This window comes from Haliotis rufescens, unplaced genomic scaffold (genome assembly GCF_023055435.1).
Source record: "Haliotis rufescens isolate VD_foot unplaced genomic scaffold, xgHalRufe1.0.p SCAF_24, whole genome shotgun sequence".
Classification (NCBI taxonomy): domain Eukaryota; kingdom Metazoa; phylum Mollusca; class Gastropoda; order Lepetellida; family Haliotidae; genus Haliotis; species Haliotis rufescens.
In genome coordinates, this window is record NW_025963935.1 from 9,275,534 (window position 1) to 9,291,151 (window position 15,618).

Below are 15,618 nucleotides of genomic sequence, written 5' to 3' on the forward strand. Positions count from 1 at the left end.
GTGTGGCTTTAGTAATCATTTTAGCCATACGGGCATAGCCAATGGCCAAGCCAGTGACCACCGCTGAATGATACGTCGCGTTTACCAACATTTTACCGTCTGTAGCTGGAGTAGTCATGCTTCTTATAGCATTATATGAGGACTAACCTCTAATTGAACTTGTTGTTGCGGCGGGGGTGACGTTTTCTCTTCTTCGGTCTTATAAAAGAACCATACAACCGCTATACCAGCAACTCCTACTAGTGCCCATGTTTTAATCGGATTTGAATTATTTATTAATTTCGCTTGTGCGCCAGCCCTCCCTTTCTTCCTGCAGCTATTTTCAAAGGATTCTTAGTAACTCTGGGTTGTTTTTTTGTTTTCTCATTCACATGTGGTGGTTCCTCATTCATTTGTTGTTCCGCAATCTGTTGTTGCGTTTCCACAATCTGTGGTTCCTCGTTCACAATCTGTGGTGTCACCTGTGTCTCCATTTATATTATTAAGTGGGCACGTATGTTTAAATTGACAATACCTAGCCGTTATTAAAGCTGTGGTGAACGGAGCTAAGAACATTCCGAATCTATGATAAAACTCACAGCTCACTGCGCTTATAGCGTGTTCGATGAATGGGTCTTTCTCGAGAGATTCGCATAAATACAGGCGATGTTCTGCCGGGATGGGGAGAAACGTACTAGCTACGGCTGTGTATAGTTGTAATATAGAAGACCCTATCGTTTTAGTCATGGTAGCTCCCAGTCTAGACTCGTAACGAGAGTACAGTTTTTTAATCTCTTCGTCGGTCATGTTATCAATTTTTTCGATGGTATAATTTTCCCCCAAATATTGGGAACATTTTCCACCGGCTACCAAAGCGGCGAGTCTTTCTCTATGTTTATCTAAAGATTTATCTAAAGATTTATCAGCATCAGATTCTTTGAGCATTTGTTCGATGAGTTCGTCGCATTCCATAATGTAATACCTAAGGAGATATTTAAGTCTAACATAATATAATATGACATATCCAATACATCCCGTAATAATGAACTGTTGCGAAAGAATGAGGATTTCGAACCACATTTTATGTAATATTAACCGCTAATGTTCAATTTGCTATAATTTGCTACATTTTGCTATAATTTTGCTACATTTTGCTATAATTTTGCTACATTTTTGCTATAATTTGCTAAGCAATTGCATAAGCAGCTGGTTGATCGGTTTTTAATACGAGTTTACAGTGCTTCGTTGCCGCTAACACTTTTCTGACTTTATCTCGTTCGCCCTTGGTATAAATAACATCATTTTCGCGTAAACATTCCTCGAATGAATCTCGGTCTTTGCAATGAAACAGCGCTACCCATTTGGTCTGCTCTCTGAGATCTTTCAGGACAGAGTTGTATTTTTGAGTAAGTACCCAAACGCTATGTTGAGTATGCCGACCGGAGAATGCTAAATACGAAAGCATATCTTTCTTTTTTGTGAGTTCTTTACTCGCGCTGCAGTCGTCTATTACGAAAAGGGTCGATTCTCCTTTGTATTTTTCGTGACATACTCGGAGGCAGTCTTGTAAACGATCGCCCGGATCGACTCTGTGTACCCCGTCGTCATTCATTATCCAATCTCTCGATAGGTAGGTTTTATTAACGCTTATAGTCGGGCACAGAATAATGATATGATCGAAAACGTCCCGATAATGACTTTCTAAAATATCTAGAATAAAAGCTGTTTTTCCGCAGCCCGTTTGCCCGCATATGATAGCGCAGTGCGGATCTTTAGGTAAAAGATTATCAATAGATTGCTTGCACGAATCTCCCATTCTGTATATTAAGTTGCGCATCCATAATCACGTACAAATATATGTTTAATTTACCAGCCGCTTCCTGAAGCTTCGTTATCTGTATGGTGGCACCCTCGCTAGCATTTTCTATTCTCCTCCCACTGCCGTGTAATTGGTCATCGTCCGTTGTTCGCATGTCGAGCCATAGCGCGTACTTCGTGGTGAGGTATTCACCCATCGATACACTCCCGAGAGACAGATCTTTCACGACCGCGTTAACTTCCGGAGAACGTTTTATAGAAGGAAGTTTTTTAATCTCATCCCACTGGTGATACGCTAGCATTCCTTGGCTATATAGTTGATTAGGAACGCCTTCGATAGTCAATTCTACTTTTGTAATCTTGGGATTGTAAAACTTCTCGGTATTTCTTTTAAACGCATCGGAGGGGTCCTCGAACAACATTAAAATACCCTTCAGCGACCTCGTGGGAACGTTTAGATTGATATTCCACATCGTATCTTTTTTGTCCCTCGTGATCTTTCGGTGTCGCAGCACGCGATCGTACAAAATGGCTAAACTTCCGGTATACTGGTTACGAGTTTGTCTGGCTAGTTCGGGATCCGTTATCATATCGTACTCCAGCGAGATATTGTTAATAGAATAGCTAGCATCATCATTAGCAGATCTGATTACTCTACCGTAGTCATTAAAAGTGAGTTCGTATTCTAACCTATCGCCTAGGGATGCTTGATAAAAGGGCATGTGGGAATCTAGTAATTCAAAGTCTAGGGGAACATAGAATCTGTTACCTAATGCGTCGGCAACGGCCTTATCTTTTTCGTTGGTATCAACACCATTTTCAGCACCCACACGCAGTCTCAATGTGTTCTTATTACAAATACCTTGGTACTGTAAGTTTTCCCGCTCTTTATCCGTTCTCCAGAGATCCATGTAACAATAGTATACATGGCTATCGTCGATACTCAAAACCTCATTACCGCTAATTTTAATGGCGATTTTCTTAACGATAGCACGACTTATGTTCTGAACAGGCTCCCTGTTAACGTCTGTAGAAGTCAAACTAATCGTAAACGCTAGTCGGACAGTTCCCGGAACTAACACATCGTGTGCGCCGAGATTAGGAAAGCGAACCAGAAGCGTTTGATTCTGATCTATGGTACTAGGGTTATTAGTTATAGTTACAGACTGACGAATTGCTTTGACCCCTAATGGATCTCGAAGTCTACGTTGTGGGTTTAACTTGCGTCCGTATTGCGAAGACATTGTTTATATTGAAATTATGTACCCTATGTTTAATATAAAAATGGCTAATTTTGAACATAATGTCTTAGATCTAAGTACATTTGATGACTTTGATAACCCAAATGAAGAGGGTACTGATGAAACCAACTTTGGTGGCACGAATCTTAACGATGAAATTTTACAATCAACCGTCAATAATTATTACGATGCCTTAAAAGATGATAAAAATTATGTTATCCCAATAGGTCGTGAGTATTCAAAGTTTATGCTTGATAGTAAAGGAATATTGCGACTGCGTGACTCTCCGCATATTGATCTTATGCATTATAGTACTCGTAAGCCCCTAGCCTTGTCTACTATAGCTGGTAAACATAGTCGCGAGTTTGTTCGTGATAAATTAGGTTTTGTAGAATACGGACGACTTCCCGCGAAGACTACTAAGGTTCTTCGAACCGTGCGTACTGAACTTGTTAATACAGATAATTTGGAAGAAGCCTCTAACGTGGCCTCGAACGGACTCGGAGAAATCTTAGATACCTATTACGATAATTCCACGGTCAGTGTATCACCATATTCAGAGTTCAGTATTAGGGAATTACGAGGTCTTGACAAGGCAATGCGAACAGTGCGGGGAGAACTCATCAATAATATAGCCAAGATATCCGAAATCGACAAGCATATAGCTCAAGAGAAAACAAAACTCGAACAGGCGGGCGATGAGTTCAGTAGTCGCCGCGTAGCAGAAAGATTACGTAACTTAGAAGACGAAAGATCGGCCCGCATCGAAGCTGCTTCCAGTAATAGAAAGGCACTTCGTTCGCAAATCAGTCGTATTCGAGAAACTATCGATCAAGTCCTTAACGATGACACTACACTAGCCGATAAAATTAAAACATTGTTCAGAGAACAGGGAATAACCATTGTCAGTATTTGAACCGCGTTGGGATTTATTATATCGACTTTGACTCTCTCGTTAACAGGTGGTAGTACAGGTGGAGGTACACCTCCTAGCGATAAAAATGGTATAAAAGAGTGGATAAAAAAGCATTTAAAAGCATTAGGTTCAGCACTGGGAAAGCTCGCTGAGAAAGCCGCGGCCGCACTTCCCGGTATAATAGGGAGTGTTGTTTCCTGGCTATTGAATTTATTAGCTAAGACCACCACTTGGCTTAGTCAAAACTTGTGGGGGTTGATCGTAGCAATTGCAGGGCTGTTGTACGTGTTTGCTAAGAACTATTTAACCAAATCATGAGTAAGCCAACCGAGACTCCACCCACTACGAGCGCTGTTTTTTCATCGATATGTTGTTGATTTTTAGCCTCAATATGCGGTGGTACTTGAGCATTAGTAGATGGTTGATCGATAAAAGATGGTTGAGCGATAGTTGGTGTTTGTGGCTTGACCCTTTTCGCCCGTGATCGTTTGCGTTATTAATTCAACGTTAATATCTGAATTTATACCTGGTTTTTGTTGATCGGTAGCGATAACAATTTTATTGTTATAGCCTATCACTTGACCGATCTTAAGTTCCATATTACTCGGAGACATGTATAGTCCCGGCGCATAAACGAAGTCCACTTTGGATTGAGCGTACTGTAATGCATCTTGAAAACGCTTTATAGACGATGGTATGTCAACTGGTGAATTAATGGCGTCCTCCACGTTTGCGACAAACTGTTTTTGTGCATCGAGCGCCGTCCCAGAACCGATAATGGATGTTCGTGTTTGCGATTGTGCACCAATGATGAGTTTTTAGAAAATAATCATACATTCTTATGTAAAGTTTGCTGGTATGCAACAACTTAAACGCATTAAATGGACCTTTGTTAACTTCTTTAAATAAATCATCGCTTTCTTCTTTGACGGTTATTTCCCCTGTGTAAGGAACACCTAGACCATGGTTTGCTCCTTTAATACGCCAATCTTTACTCGTAGAAACATTAAATTCCTGACAAATACGCTCATACGCGGACCTATTGTACGGATTATTTGTGGAATTCCACGCTCCATCCTGCGGTAATGGAGCACTAATTACTTTAAGTATACGTCTAATCTGATAATACACGTGAAATAATAAAACAGACTTATTTAGCATAAATCCTGGGGCATTAACAGATACGCCACATCCCGTTGTGGCACACCATATGGCAAAGTTTAACTGATTCTGCCAAAATTGCATCGGATTGTGAAACCAATCGTGCACCATTTTATCGCTAGTTGCCGTGACCCTGTACTTTTCAAAGATATCGGGGAATTTAACGAAAAATTCAGCACCAGAGGCAGTTACTATAATCGATTGATTAGTAATGTATCTCGATTTCATATTTAAGTTATGATATAGTATCATTGTATATTTAATATGTATGTTACACTCCCGGGAATAACAAATGGTCAGTCTATTGAACTGCTTCATACTATCGATAACTCGGATGGACAACTCGAAGTAGCTCTATGTGATGTAACGTATTACCCACGGTGGACCAATATAAATGCTTCGGAAGTTTATAAAGATATTATTATACCTAATGGTGGTTACATTACTATACCTGATGGGTATTACAGCGTATGCTCACTCAATGATGAAATTTTTAAGCCTAATGGATCTAGTCTAACACAAAATGAGGCGACTGGGAGACTGGAAATAAACAATGGGAAAAAAGATATATATATTCACGAGAACTTATTAGTTAAACTTGGATTTGCAACACCACCAAGTGGTATATACGGTTCTATGAGTTTAATACCTAGAAGAGCTTCTGGAGATAAATTACCCGATTTAGTTCCCTATAAAGAGTTGTGTATCCATCTTGATCAAATAAGCACGACGGATAATATTCAACTAGAAAGTCCTTCAACTATACTCAGATCTATTCCAGTGAAAAATGAAAAATACAATAGCGGTAGAACGGAATCATTCTCGTTATTACAATATAAAAAATTAAAGCGTGGTATTATTTCAGACCTCAAAATTTCTGTATTAGATGTAAAACACCAACCTGTACATATAGGATACTTAAGCGTAACACTCCATATTATAAATAATGGTTGATGCATCAGGCCCTGGAACAGCAAGACAATGTAATACAATTGCGCTTTCCGATCTCGGAGACACGGAAGGATTTGGTAAACCCGGCACCGATGGTAAGTTATACGCTTTACACTTACACGATAATGTATACAAGCGGAAAGAAGTCACATTCACGGGTAATCTAGGAGATTTAAGCGATGTCGATGTTAGTAGACTCCTTAAAAACACTTCGTACAATATTACTCGCAACAACGATAATAAATGGACTATGGTTGAAGCAAACATCGAGTGGCTACTGAATATCGTCATTACCCCACCTTATGTGATGATGGGTAAGGGACATAATTTAACTAAGATAATAAATAGTGGCATCGTATTCGCGGCTAATATCCCATCAAAACGAAAAGTGTGTTAGTTACCCCCCTGCCAGAAAACCCAGGTCATATGATATATAGTCGTCCGGCCTTAAAAAATGTTACTTTAAATTTGGTTACTGAATTCGAAGATATTAAAGATAACTTGAGTGCAATACCTAATCTTTCTACGCTTATTATTGAAGTCTTGTTCGGAGATGCACCGGAAGATGCCTTCGATATATTACCAGGTCTATCGATTAAATGGCTCAAGAAACACGAGCGTCAACGTTGCAGTATTATTCATATCGGAGCATCGCCCGTTGCAACCCTCGAGGGGGTCCAAATTATTAAAAGTGACAGTATTTCTCTTTCTAAGATATTCTTGCCGTATAATATACATTTGATAAGATTGATGTATAGTCTCAAAACATTTAAGCAAGACCAATTAAAGACTATTATATGAACGTAATATACACTATGAGTTTATATCCGACGCTCAGTGAAGCATTTGAAAAGATGGATACTGTTGATGGATTTCGATTACATCAAATAAGCGACATAAAACATCGAATAGGGAAGGAGAGGGAGTTGAGACTTGGATTGTATAAAAAGTATCGCAGAGCCGTGAATGCTCTGGACGGAGTTGACACCGCTCTTGTAGTATCTGGCATGGGACTCGGTGTAGCAGGTATCGGTTTACTATCAACTATAATCGCCGCGCCTATCGTGCTCGGCATGGAAATAACCGCTGGAGTCTCGGGACTGGCAGGAATAGCGATAAAATTCATTTCTCGTAGGTTACAAAAGAAAGCATTAAAACACGATAGTATTCGGATACTCGCCGAAGCAAAGTTGAACAGCATTGAGGATCATATTTCGACAGCAATGGCTGATTGTAAGATATCTGAGGATGAGTTTCGTTTAGTGCTGTCGGAGCTCAACAAATAGAATAAAATGAAGCAGGAGATTCGATCAAAATCTCATAAGACCAGTGGTATTAGCGAAGACGAGAAAAAAAAGTTCATAGAAGAGGGGAGGCAACAAGCGCGTCAATTATTCCGTGCCAAAACCAAAGAACTGGTTGGAGATTAAAAATAGATTGTTTACTATTGTGTGATTACATTTAGACAAATGCTAACATAAATATATAATAATGGAGAAAGCTATTCAATGGAAAGAATTACCACAAGGTTTTTATTATATCAGTGATGTCAAACCAACCAAATACGGTTATCAATTGTTTCTTATCAATTTACAAAAGAGTGTAGTTATATAGTCTGGTCTCCTAGTAAAATGAACGAAGAACTTAATAAAAATGTTGAATATCGCTTTATCGATAAAAATGATAAATAATATTTTTATTACCATTTAGACTCATCTAAAGCAATGATTGGCCCCAGGTATTGGTAGTGGTCCAGAACCATCATTACCTATAAAAAATTATATCATTGACTCCACCTAGAGCCAATTTAACTTAATCTTATGACTATCATTAAATCGCATCATCATTTTGGCATAAAAAATTCCTCCTGTAGTAGCAGTATAGGTATATGAATCCTGCTCCAGTGGAGTTGCGGCAGAACCCCCATTACCTATACTACTCAGTATGTCACTTCATGTTATATCAAGGCGTGTGTCAGTATGTCACTTCATGTTATATCAAGGCGTGTGTCAGTATGTCACGACATGTTATATCAAGGCGTGTGTCAGTATGTCACGACATGTTATATCAAGGCGTGTGTCAGTATGTCACGACATGTTATATCAAGGCTTGTCAGTATGTCACGACTTGTTATATCAAGTCGTATGTGTGTATGTCACGACATGTTATATCAAGGCGTGTGTCAGTATGTCACGACATGTTATATCAAGGCGTGTGTCAGTATGTCACGACATGTTATATCAAGGCGTGTGTCAGTATGTCTCGTCTTGTTATATCAAGGCGTGTGTCAGTATGTCACTTCATGTTATATCAAGGCGTGTGTCAGTATGTCACTTCATGTTATATCAAGGCGTGTGTCAGTATGTCACGACATGTTATATCAAGGCTTGTCAGTATGTCACGACTTGTTATATCAAGTCGTATGTGTGTATGTCACGACATGTTATATCAAGGCTTGTCAGTATGTCACGACTTGTTATATCAAGGCGTGTGTCAGTATGTCACTTCATGTTATATCAAGGCGTGTGTCAGTATGTCACGGCATGTTATATCAATGTGTGTGTCAGATATATCACGGCATGTTATATAAAGGCGTGTGTCAGTTTATCTCGTCATGTTATATAAAGGCGTGTGTCAGTATATCACGTCCTGTTATATCAAGGTGTGTGTCAGTATGTCACCGCATGTTATATCAAGGCGTGTGTCAGTATGTCACGTCATGTTATATCAAGGCGTGTGTCAATATGTCACGTCATGTTATATCAAGGTGTGTGTCAGTATTTCACGGCATGTTATATCAAGGTGTGTGTCAGTATGTCACGACATGTTATATCAAGGCGTGTGTCAGTATGTCACGGCATGTTATATCAAGGCGTGTGTCAGTATGTCACTTCATGTTATATCAAGGCGTGTGTCAGTATGTCACGGCATGTTATATCAATGTGTGTGTCAGATATATCACGGCATGTTATATAAAGGCGTGTGTCAGTTTATCTCGTCATGTTATATAAAGGCGTGTGTCAGTATATCACGTCCTGTTATATCAAGGTGTGTGTCAGTATTTCAAGGCATGATATATCAAGGCGTGTGTCAGTATGTCATGGCATGTTATATCAAGGCGTGTGTCAGGTATATCTCGTCATGTTATATCAAGGTGTGTGTCAGTTTGTCACGGCATGTTATATCAAGGCTTGTGTCAGGTATATCTCGTCATGTTATATCAAGTTGTGTGTCAGTATTTCACGGCATGTTATATCAAGAGATGTGTCAGTATGTCACGGCTTGTTATATCAAGGCGTGTGTCAGGTGTATCACGGCATGTTATATCAAGGCGTGTGTCAGTATGTCACGTCATGTTATATCAAGGTATGTGTCAGTATGTCACGTCATGTTATATCAAGGTGTGTGTCAGTATGTCACGACATGTTATATCAAGGCGTGTGTCAGTATGTCACGGCATGTTATATCAAGGCGTGTGTCAGTATGTCACGGCATGTTATATCAAGGTGTGTGTCAGTATTTCACGGCATGTTATATCAAGGTGTGTGTCAGTATGTCACGACATGTTATATCAAGGCGTGTGTCAGTATGTCACGGCATGTTATATCAAGGCGTGTGTCAGTATGTCACTTCATGTTATATCAAGGCGTGTGTCAGTATGTCACGGCATGTTATATCAAGGCGTGTGTCAGTATGTCACCGCATGTTATATCAAGGTGTGTGTCAGTATGTCACGTCATGTTATATCAAGGTGTGTGTCAGTATGTCACCGCATGTTATATCAAGGTGTGTGTCAGTATGTCACGTCATGTTATTTCAAGACGTGTGTCAGTATGTCACTTGATGTTATATCAAGGCGTGTGTCAGGTATATCTCGTCATGTTATATCAAGGTGTGTGTCAGTATGTCATGGCATGTTATATCAAGGCTTGTATCAGATATATCGCGGCATGTTATATCAAGGTGTGTGTCAGTTGTATCACGCATCTTGTATCAAGGCGTGTGTCAGATATATCAGGACATGTTATATCAAGGTGTGTGTCAGTATGTCACGACATGTTATATCAAGGCGTGTGTCAGTATGTCACGGCATGTTATATCAAGGCGTGTGTCAGTATGTCACTTCATGTTATATCAAGGCGTGTGTCAGTATGTCACGGCATGTTATATCAATGTGTGTGTCAGATATATCACGGCATGTTATATAAAGGCGTGTGTCAGTTTATCTCGTCATGTTATATAAAGGCGTGTGTCAGTATATCACGTCCTGTTATATCAAGGTGTGTGTCAGTATTTCAAGGCATGATATATCAAGGCGTGTGTCAGTATGTCATGGCATGTTATATCAAGGCGTGTGTCAGGTATATCTCGTCATGTTATATCAAGGTGTGTGTCAGTTTGTCACGGCATGTTATATCAAGGCTTGTGTCAGGTATATCTCGTCATGTTATATCAAGTTGTGTGTCAGTATTTCACGGCATGTTATATCAAGAGATGTGTCAGTATGTCACGGCTTGTTATATCAAGGCGTGTGTCAGGTGTATCACGGCATGTTATATCAAGGCGTGTGTCAGATATATCAGGACATGTTATATCAAGGCGTGTGTCAGTATGTCACGTCATGTTATATCAAGGTATGTGTCAGTATGTCACGTCATGTTATATCAAGGTGTGTGTCAGTATGTCACGACATGTTATATCAAGGCGTGTGTCAGTATGTCACGGCATGTTATATCAAGGCGTGTGTCAGTATGTCACGGCATGTTATATCAAGGTGTGTGTCAGTATTTCACGGCATGTTATATCAAGGCAAGTGTCAGGTATGTCACGGAATGTTATATCAAGGCGTGTGTCAGGTATGTCACGACATGTTATATCAAGGTGTGTGTCAGTATGTCACCGCATGTTATATCAAGGCGTGTGTCAGTATGTCACGTCATGTTATATCAAGGCGTGTGTCAATATGTCACGTCATGTTATATCAAGGTGTGTGTCAGTATTTCACGGCATGTTATATCAAGGCATGTGTCAGTATGTCACGGCATGTTATATCAAGGCATGTGTCAGGTATATCACGACATGTTATATCAAGGTGTGTGTCAGTATGTCATGGCATGTTATATCAAGGCTTGTATCAGATATATCACGGCATGTTATATCAAGGTGTGTGTCAGTTGTATCACGCATCTTATATCAAGGCGTGTGTCAGATATATCAGGACATGTTATATCAAGGCGTGTGTCAGTATGTCACGTCATGTTATATCAAGGTGTGTGTCAGTATGTCACGTCATGTTATATCAAGGTGTGTGTCAGTATGTCACCGCATGTTATATCAAGGTGTGTGTCAGTATGTCACGTCATGTTATTTCAAGACGTGTGTCAGTATGTCACTTGATGTTATATCAAGGCGTGTGTCAGGTATATCTCGTCATGTTTTTTCAAGGAATGTGTCAGATATATCACGTCATGTTATTTCAAGGAATGTGTCAGGTATATCGGGGCATGTTTTACCACGTATACCGCGTATATCAAAGTGTCGGGGAAGACACGCATGGGGAACAAAAGACCTATCCTGTCCCTGTATTCCTACGGACCATATCATTTAAAAACTCATCGATTCAAATAAAAAACTCAGACCCTCCGGCAGTGTCGGCTCGTGTACAAATTCTCTCTGTACTGGCTACTAGCCTAAGGCACAGACCACGCCCATCCGGCGTGCGATATCGGTGATATCTAAATTGTCAACGTGTTTTTTTTTCTCACCTGATCTGTTTGCTGTCATCTGTGGTTCTAATAAAGTACAACAAACACTTGATGAAACGACACCGCTCATGCACGGCGCCAAACTAAATCACACAATTTATGTTTCATTCACCGGGTGCTATATAAATAAGTGTGAAATATGTAAATAAGTGTGAAATATGTAAAATCGTGTAAAATATGTAAATTCATGTGAAACACCTAAAGTAGTGTGAACTATGTAAAATCGTGTGAAATATGTAAAATCGTTTGAAATATGTCAAATCGTGTGAACTATGTAAATAAGTGTGAAATATGTAAAATCGTGTGAAATATGTGAATAAGTGTGAAATATGAAATATGTGTGAAATGTGTAAATAAGTGTGAAATGTGTAAATTGGTGTGGAAAATGTGAATTAGTGTGAAAAATGAAACGTGTAAAATATGTAAAATCGTGTGAAATACCTAAAGTAGTGTGAAATATGTAAATAAGTGTGAAATATGTGAATTAGTGTGAAATACCAAATATGTGTGAAATGTGTAAATTAGTGTGAAATATGTAAATTAGTGTGAAATATGAAATACTCATCAATATTCTACCTATATGACGGCAGTCTGTAAATAATCGGGTCTGGACAAGACAATCTAGTGATTGATATCATGAGCTTCGATCCACGCAATTGGGATACGATGACATCAAGCAGGTCAGCGAGCCTGACCACCCGATCCCATTAGTGGCCTCTTACGACAAGCACTGTCGCCTTTTATGGCAAGCATGGGTTTCTGAAGACCTGTTCTAACCTGGATTGACAGTTGGCAGTGACTAAGAAGAAAACGAATGTTGACCATTTTAGAAACCCTCCCCCAATACAGATCGCAGTTAGATTTTAAATATATCGTTTGATTATATTGAGTCTGAAAGAATCTTATATCAGAGATATTTTCACTGAAGGTGATGATGAAAGATGGATCAGGGAATTGTGTGATGACCGAAATAATGTAACAAGCTTAAAACTTACAGGCAATTTAAGACGTAAAATGGTGCTGAATATTATGTTTAAAATGTAAAATATGGGGATCACTGTCGAATTTTAGCTCGGTTTAGATGGGGTTATATACCCCTTGCCATGGAAACTGGACGTTTAAACGACCTACCCATCTTCCAAGTATAATAATGTTTTAAACAGTTTAATTACAGAATTATTGAAGACGAATGACGTTTCCTAATATTGTTATTTTTATGAACATTTAAGACACGCACTTTTTAAAATATTATATGTTATTCAATTCTACCTTTACAAATATGACTGGTTTAACTGACTGTCTTATTTAACAAACAAACAAATTTTATAAATTGTATAAACGAAAACAGTATTTAATTCGTGAAAATTATATTAACTATGTATATTGCCATGTATAATAATGTTTGTACAGGATACGAACGGTATCCTTCTAATGTTTTATGTCATGTTTTTTTTATATTTCGTTATTTGGCTGGACGTAACTTTTGAATTATATTTCTTACTTTTATATATACACAGCTTTTTTAACGTGTGACACATAAATTAACTATTTCTGTGTGTGTCAACATTCTAATTTGACGTTTTCTAAATCTACAGCGACCACGATATATACTGCAGACATGATTATATCAATTATGAAACCTGTTGATTGTGTTATACATGTGTATATTGCCCGGGGGGGGGACAGTCAAACGATATGTCCAGGTACCACCCCCGGCATTAAAAAGGTTATAATGCCCCTGACCAACTCTCACGCTGACCATTCAATTAGCTGACCGGCGTTCTGGCTACATTGTTTCAAACTGACCACCACGCCCTGACCAGACACCCGTTGTCATGCGTAAACAATTCTATAATCTGCGCTGACCATATCGTAAGGTAATATCCAGCTTTTGGTTTGTTGTACATACCGTATTTGTTTTGTTTCTATTTACCAACTGACCTTATAGTGTGTTATTTTTTATTTATTTAGCTAAATTCTGGTTCTGGATGCCCATTTTAAAAATTATCCAAAAGGTCGCTCTAATGTGTTCTGTATTTGTTTAAATCATTTCCGTTTAAAACATGCATGTACTCAGAAGTACGGTGTTCGCCTGCATGTACTCAGCATTATGGTGTTCGCCTGCATGTACTCAGCACTACGGTGTTCGCCTGCATGTACTCAGCAGTACGGTGTTCGCCTACATGTACTCATCATTACGGTGTTCGCCTGCATGTACTCAGCAGTACGCTGTTCGCCTGCATTTAATACACATGTATGCTGCGGATGTCAGTACAAGGACAATACAGTAGAAGTTGTAGAACTCGTGGCTGTAGATGTTGTTGCAGTAGTCGTAGATGTAATAATTGCAGTTGACGCTATCACCCTGACTAATCCAGACTGTTGGTACTGGACCAAAAATAAGGAAGGGATTTCTCTACGTTAATTTCTCATCAATGCCGTGTCCCGACCAACACTGTGGGGCAAGGGAGACAACTTGTCATGTAGCTGATAGTAAACGCGTTACGGTCAATTAACTTTACAGCTTTGTTCACAACCTCACAACCGTATTTCTACTCGATTCTGTCAGTATGTTCAGTTAGTTAACAACACGTTATGAGCCGGATGTTTCTCACAATTGTTATTTGTTCTAACCAGTGAACTGGTGATGCATAACACACATCGATTAAGATTGGGTTGATCTGTTATCGATGTAGAAGCACATGTAATGGCGTTGTTACATCAGCTTGCCACTGGCGACTCCGGGTAAATCACTATCGGGATATCAGATGTAACGCCACAACGCCGGGGGCGTCACATGCCGCCCACAGCGCATCACTGTAAGACGTACGCGGGCGTCATACGCCGCCCACCGGGATACATCTAGGGGCACGCCTATTTACTGCTGTTGACTCCGCCATACATCACAGTAGTAGTAGTAGGAGTAGCAGCAGCAGCTGTAGTAGTAGTAGTAGTAGTAGTAGCAGAGGCGGTAGTGGTAGAAGTAGTAGAAGTAGTAGCAGTAGTAGCAGTAGTAGTAGTAGCAGTAGTAGTAGTAGTAGTAGTAGTAGTAGTAGTAGCAGTAGTAGTAGTAGTAGTAGTAGCAGTAGTAGTAGTAGTAGTAGTAGTAGTAGCAGTAGTGGTTGTAGTGGTAGTAGTAGTAGTAGCAGCAGCAGCAGTAGTAGTTGTAGTAGTAGTAGTAGTAGCAGTAAAAAAGCAGTAACCGTTCCATCAATAATAGCAATAGTGGTGGTTGTATTAAAAGTAGAAAAGATTATTGTATCGTCTTGGGTGTTTGTACTGGGTTTAATATTGAGTGAGTGAGTTTTTTAACGCAGCTTTTTTATTCCAGTTATATCACGGCTTGATGTGCCTCACTCCAGATGTGAATCCCGGATGGGACTCAATCCCCAAAAGTACTAGAATCTGTACTTTACTAAGAGAGTGTTACTCAAAGCTGACAAACCTAGAAATATAATCGTGGCGAACCCTGATTCGAACTCATAATCATACGTTTCTGGCGTGCCCAAGGGACGCAACTCTGACATATTTGTATCACTTTGTTTCCCACCAGTTGATGCTCAACAGGATGATGTTTTTTCCGGCAGTGCTCTCTCTTCTTCTCGTGCGTCTCTGTCACGCTCTCACAGGTAAGTAGACCACGCCCATCTCTACTCCACGCTCTTACAGGTAAGTAGACCACGCCCATCTCTACTACACGCTCTCACAGGTAAGTAGACCACGCCCATCTCTACTACACGCTCTCGTAGGTAAGTAGACCACGCCCATCTCTACTACACGCTCTCAC